The sequence below is a fragment of the Chrysochloris asiatica genome, unplaced genomic scaffold, assembly GCF_000296735.1.
Source record: "Chrysochloris asiatica unplaced genomic scaffold, ChrAsi1.0 scaffold00179, whole genome shotgun sequence".
In the NCBI taxonomy this organism is placed as follows: Eukaryota; Metazoa; Chordata; class Mammalia; order Afrosoricida; family Chrysochloridae; genus Chrysochloris; species Chrysochloris asiatica.
The window spans coordinates 534,289-541,274 of record NW_006408697.1 but is presented as its reverse complement, the minus strand read 5'-3'; the positions used below and the strand labels follow the sequence as shown (position 1 = coordinate 541,274).

Below are 6,986 nucleotides of genomic sequence, written 5' to 3'. Positions count from 1 at the left end.
TGCTAGTCCATGATATTTTCAATATTATTCTTCTGGTAGTCCATGATATTTTAAAAATGTTGTCTAGCACAATAATTCAAATGCAGTAATTCTTCCACAGTCTTCCTTATTCATTGCCCAACTTTCACAAACATATGAGACAATTGAAAATACCGTGTTTTGAATCAAACACACCTCAGTTCTCAAATTGACATCTTTGCTGTTTAAAAAGTCCTCCACTTTAAAGATTTGCAGGTGATTTGCAATACATCGTTTGATTTCTTGACTACTGTTTTCATGAACCTTGATTGGAGATCCAAGCAATTTAATGTCTTTGACAACTTCAATCTTTTCTCTATTATAAATAGCATCTGTACGATGCTATTTATTGGTCCAGTTGTGATGATTTTCATTTTATTTACATTGAGATACAATTGGTACTGAAGGCTGTAGTCTTTGTTCTTTACAGTAACTATTTTAAATCCTCTTCACCCTCAACAAGCAAGGTTGTATTATCTGCATATCACAGATTGTTAATGAGTCATCCTCCAATCCTGATGCCGCGTTCTTCTTCATAGAATTCAATTTATCAGATGCTGATTGAACACTTCTTGCAATGCTCAACATCAACAGTACATCCAAAACTACTTCTTGTGGAAGTAGTGTGGTAGCACAACCTACCTAGTAATTAATCATGTTGAAATAGAAGCTGGATGTGCGTTGCACAGGAGAGAAGGCTGGAGTGGAGAGAAGCCTGTGCAACTGAGACAGAGGTGCTGGAAGAGTCACTGAAACTGAAATTCTGGTCAACTCTCATCAGTTTTCTTAAGAACAATTAACACCTAGTTTACTCAACAAACCAAACTTTCTATCTTCTCTCCAAAACTGGCACCCATGTCTGCCAGTACTACTACCATATTTTTTCCTTTCCCCCCTCATATTTAGCCAGAGCCCAATCCCCAGAACATTTATAAATCAGTTATCAATAGATGTTACCCACAATATGTGCAAATCAGTAATTTCTAACTTAAACATTTTTTTCCTGCTAATTTAAATTGATTCTAAAGAGTCTGGGCCACATTTAACATTGTTTTTAAGTCCTGTTGAGTCTGTTACAATTCATAGCAACCCTGTATAGAGTTTCTGAGGAGTAGCTGGTGAGTTTGAAACACTGGTGTTGCAGTTCAAACTGACCTTGCAGACTAGTGCATTATTCTGCAACGCTACACTAGGACTGCTACATTTAACATTAAGCATTTTTAAATACAACCCAGTAATGATATTATTAACATTCCAGCTGTTGTGTAATATCATTATTTCATGCAGAATTATAAATACTCTGCCCATTATTGTTTACATCAAACAGTGTCATTTTAATGGGCAGTCATTTGTTCTGCCTTCAGGGAAGGATTTTGTTTTATTTATATATGTTACTATCAGAAAGGAAACAAGGTGACTTTATATGGTAAACACTGGACTGTGCACCACAAGGTCTGAGGTTTGAATTGCCAGTTGCTCCATGGGAGAAATAGAAGGCTTTCTGCTCCTTCAAATATTTAAATTCTAAGTTTCTGATGAGTTGGAACCTACTCAACGACACTTAACAACAACAACTATGAGAAAAATGAATTGGGTAAAAGTGATTAATGATAGAGTTTCCAGTGCACAAGGATTCCTGGCAAAACAATCTGAGTGCTGCAAAGGGGTACAATGTCCCCTCAGGGTTGATTGTAGATGAAACAACCTGGGCATTCATGAGTGGTAGGGTATTTTTATTGTCATTTGCTTGTGCTGTCAGGTAGGAAATATTCTGCTTGTCTTCAGGTATTCTATTTATTGCTTTTGTTTTCATCAGACCACTTGGAGAAGGAAGAGGATTGATCAGGAGGACGTGAGGCTATGAACTAACAACTGCATGTCCTGTATGTTCTTCATTTAGACAAAAGCACCATAACATGGAACCTGTTTGCAGGGATTCCCTGCTGGTGATGGTTACTGTTTAGGTATGATTGAATCTATTCCAATTCATAGTGACCCAATGTGACAGAGTAGAACTGTCACAAAGGGTTTTCTAGGCTGTTATCTTTTGGAAACAGATTTCCAGGTCTTCTTCCTGTGTAGCTACTGGGTGGATTGTGGTTGTTGTTATGTGCCGTGGAGTTGGTTCAGACTCATAGCGACCCTGTACAGAGTTTCCAAGGCTGTAAGTAGGTTCAAACAAATGTCAAAGAGAGATCTATAAAAGGTTTTTGAGGAAAAAAGGTATTGGAACTACCTCAAAAAGAATTCAAGAGAATGATATATATGTACCTACAAATGATTTGCAGAATTCAGGAAAATACTACAAGAGCAAACAAAATTGATAAAGGATTGGAGACGATGAAAAACCTGCATATAGAAATCCAGAAGATTACTACTAAGATTTTACAAATGGGCAATAAAATAGATTTGAATCAATGGGATAACAAATTAGTGAGCTTGAAGATACATCTATCAAGACTAGTAAGCTAAAAGAGTAATCAGGAAAAAGAACGAAAAAATTTGAAGGAAGTTTAAGATTCATTTGGGACAACATGAAGAGGAATAACTTATGAGTGATAGACGTTCCAGGCCAGGAAGAGACAATTGAAAGCATAGGCAAGATATTCAAAGAGCTGTTGGAAGGACAGTTCTCTAACATCATAAGAGTTGAGAAGACAAAATTCAAGAAGCTGAGAAAGCCCCAAATAAAATAGACCCAAAATAAAATCACTAAGACATTTCATAACCCGACTTTCCAAAATCAAAGACAACAACAACAACAAAATCCTGAGAGAAGCTTGGGAAAAATGAAACGTTACCTATAAAGGAAACCTAGTAAGACTAAGCTCTGATTTGTCAGCAGAAACAATGCAGTCAAGAGGCTATGGAAAGACATATACAATATTCTAAAAGAAAAAAATTGTGAACCAAGAATCCAATGCCCCGCAAAACCGTTTATAAATATGATGGCAAAATTAGAATATGTTCACACAAACAGAAAGTAGATGTATTTGTAACTACCAGACCAAATTTACAAAAAATACTGAAGAGAATCCTTTGAACTGAGAACCAAAAACAGCAGACATCAGCCTGAAACTGGCAGATTTAGAAGTTTTCAAAGTAGAACAAAACCACAAGATTAAAAACAGGTAACCAGAGATAGCAATTTATAATGAAGACAACTACAAAAGAAAAAGGGGGGAAGTGTAATTACAAAACTTCCAAATGGCAAAGAACTCAGGTAGATTTCAAGATAAAACAGGCTGTTTTAAAAATGGGGTAGACAGTAATAAATTACAGGGTAACCTCAAAGAAAATCATTGCACCTTAATATCAAATCAAGAAAAAGGAAAATTACAAAGATTTGCTGAACATTAAAACAATAGCAATGAAGAAATTGACACAAAAACACAAACAAAATAAAATCAGTGCAGAAAACTATGTGAAACAAAGAAGCATCATGCACAAAACACATATACTCACACACAGTAAAATGACTAAAATAAACTTATTCCTATCAATAATTACACTGCACATCAATGGACCAAATGCACCAGTCAAGAGATAAAGAATAGCATAATGGATAAGAAAACAGGATTCTTCCTTATGCCGACAGCAAGAAACACACCATAAAATTGATTAAAAGTCAAAGGATAAAAAAATATATATCAAACCAATGGCAATTAAAAATGAGCTGGGATGTCAATATTAATTTCTGATAAAATAGATTTTAAGGCAAAAACCAGAATAAGAGACAATGAAAAACATTATTTCATGATTAAAGTCAACTGAACCAGAGAACATAACATTATAAATATCTGTGCTCCCAATGAAAGATCCTCAAAATACATGTCAAACTCTAACAGAATTGAAGAAAGAAATAGACAATTATACAATAATAGTAGGAGATATTAAGAGACCACAACAGAAAGAACAACTAGACAGAACAACTAGAAAGAAACTCAATAAAGACACAGAGGAACTAAACAACACAACTGGACCTCATAGATGTGTACAGAGCATTCAACTCAGCAACAGGACAATACACATTCTTTTCCAGTGCACATAGAACATTCTCCAGAATAGATATGTTAGGCCACAATGCAAGCCTCAATAAGTTTGAAAACACCGAAATACTACAAAGACGCCTTACAGACCAAAATATTATAAAATGAGAAATCAATAATAGGAAGATCAAGGAAATATCATCAAATTCATAGACACTGAATAACACCCTAATTAGGACTTCAGAGGAGGCAGGTGCACTACATGGACCCTCTACAACAAACATAAGAGACAAAAATAAAAGAGACAAAGACGAAAATTCTGGCACCCTGAACTTCATAAGAAAGGTTAGAGAAGTGGATGGAGCACTTGCTGGGAGAAGTCAAGCAGGGACGGTGAGAAAGGGAGAGTAATGAATGTCCATCTTGTGAGCAGATTTGACAGCAGAATAGGCCTGGCATTCATGTGGGTGATGGAAAAGGTGCAATTTCTTCTTTTTACCCATGCACCCCTGTTGATCAGTAGTGTGACCAGCATTTACCCTCATCTACCCCCAGTGCAGATGCTGCTCTCTAGAAGCTCAGAGCCTTGTGATTATCTGCCATGCTAATATAGTGGGGGCCAGCAGTGTCCCTTTGGTGTGCCGTTTCAGTGTCTGGATTCAGGTGGACTCAGCCCCAGACCTACAAAACCCACAAAGCTACCAGACCAGCATTTAACCAGTTACCCTGTCCCTAGCTTCCTTGTGGTCCTAGCAGACACTGAAACAAGCTCCATCAAGGTCCCCATGAACTATTTCTGTGGCGAGTGCTCTGAACATAGATAAAGTCAAGGCCAATAGGAACTCCATCTGGATCCAGGAACTCTGCTGTAACATCCCTTCCACATGAGCTCCTCGAACTGTAGAAACACCCCATAGATCACTCCCCTTGGGTTCAATAGCTGCAGTATTTGTTTTTTTACAAATACAGCAACTTCACAATGCCCTAGTGACAACAGAAAATTTTAGCTCACATGAATAAACAAGAGAGAATGTGGCTCAGATCTGGGAGTTGAAGAAGACTCCAAATGTGCAAGTGGAGTCAGTGCCCCAGTTGCCAGGTCACTATGAGTCAGAATCAACTTGATGGTACCTAACAACACAACCACTAGAAAAGAAGACATGTTGTATTTTCTGGAGGTTAGTATATGTTCTGTGCCTTGTTCTTTTATCACAAAAAAGGGAAGAAATACTGCAGCGAATGAAGATTCTGCTGCATTGCAGTACTGCTGCATCTCCTGTAGTTGGGTTTTGAATGAGGATGACAATGGAAGAGATGACGATGAAGCTGAGACCACTTCCATGGTTTCTATGTCTCTCTATGCAGTCATGCATCCTGTGTTTAATAATCTAGAATGAGTAAAGTTATCTGCAGCTCGGACATTGAAAGCAGCTTTCATTAAGGCTGAAAAAGAAAACCCTGGTCCCACACAGAACAAAATTATGAAATTTTTAGAGAAAAAAAGTGTAGAAGTAAACTTTTTATATATGGAAGCTGATGATATAGAAGAGTATATTATTGAACTACAAGAACCAGAATTATAGGATCTAAATGAAAAGGCAAAAGCAAGTAATCAAATCCTCAGTATGATTCCAAATGAGATCAATGACAAAGTGTGGTTTTTACAGACAATCAAGGATTTAGCTAGTACAATAAAGGAACTTCTTGACACAGTAAATCATACCAGAATCACAGGGCACTTGAACACCAAGAGAAAGGATTTGTAAAGTACTCCAAAAGTTTCAGTGATACTCTGAAAATCTAGTGTAAAGATGGCAAGGCAATAAATGTGCTCATAATTGCCAACCGATGAATTTATCAAACCAACTTGATACTTTAGACCTTCAAAGCTATGGTCTGAAAGTTGTGTATATTAAGAGATTTACTTTTCAATGGCCATATTGAACTGTCTTTATCTGTAAATTTTAAAGTTTGACTGTATAAATGATGAGTCCCTCCTGAAGGAACCTAATGCAGGAGGTTGAATGGGATTAATACCATTTTACACTATATTTTTGTAAAATGTAGCTTAATAATAATCTCACACTGAAGATTTTGCATCACTTTTGCTATTATCATTCTCTTAAGAATTATAAGGCAAAATAGTTTACACTTTAATGTGTTATTATATATCATTCCTTAAAAGAATTGTAAATATTGGTGCTTGCTTCTGACATTTGAACTTGAAAGTGAAATGTGGCAAGATAAAGTATTTAACAATATTTGGTGGCAAATATTAAAAAAATAGCTTACATCTGTTAAAGAGAGAGAGAGAGAGAGAGAGAGAGAGAGAGAGAGAGAGAGAATGGCTCAAACAAATGACCAAGATGCAGAGCCAGAGATGTTTCTGATGAAAAAAATATATTAGAAATAACTGAAAAATAATTCAAAAGAATGATGATTAAGTACTTTCAAAGGATTGGTAGAAAGATTAAGGAAAGCAAGGAGAACAAAATAAAAACTTTAGAAGAATTCAAGAAAATACTATAAGAACAGACAAAATAAATGAAAAATTTGAAACAATACAAAACCTGCAATTAGAAATCCAGATTAATACTAAGATCTTAGAAATAGACAATATATTGATAAAGCAAAGGAGTAGATGCAAATTAATGAAAGCCTTAATTAATGAGCTTGAAGAAAAATTTCTTAATACTAGGGGACATACTAGGGGACAAATGAAAAAATAATGAAGAAATCCTAAGAGTTATGTGGGACACCAAGAAGAGAACAACTTACAGGTGATCAGCACTCCAAATGAAGAAGAGAAAAACACAGAGAAAATTGTTGGAGTTGTCAAATAAAACTTCCCTAACATTATAAAAGACAAGAAAATAAGCATACAAGAAAGTAAACGAACCCTGAAAAGCATATATCCCCCCAAAAAATCACCAAGACATATCATAATCAAACTTTCCAAAATCAAAGCCAAGGAAAGAA

The 6,986-nt window shown here is 35.8% G+C and overlaps 1 pseudogene; it reads left to right on the top strand.

The window, feature by feature from the left end:
* Positions 1-5,306: 5,306 nt before the first annotated feature.
* On the top strand, positions 5,307-5,907 carry LOC102818446 (annotated as a pseudogene).
* Positions 5,908-6,986: the final 1,079 nt, after the last annotated feature.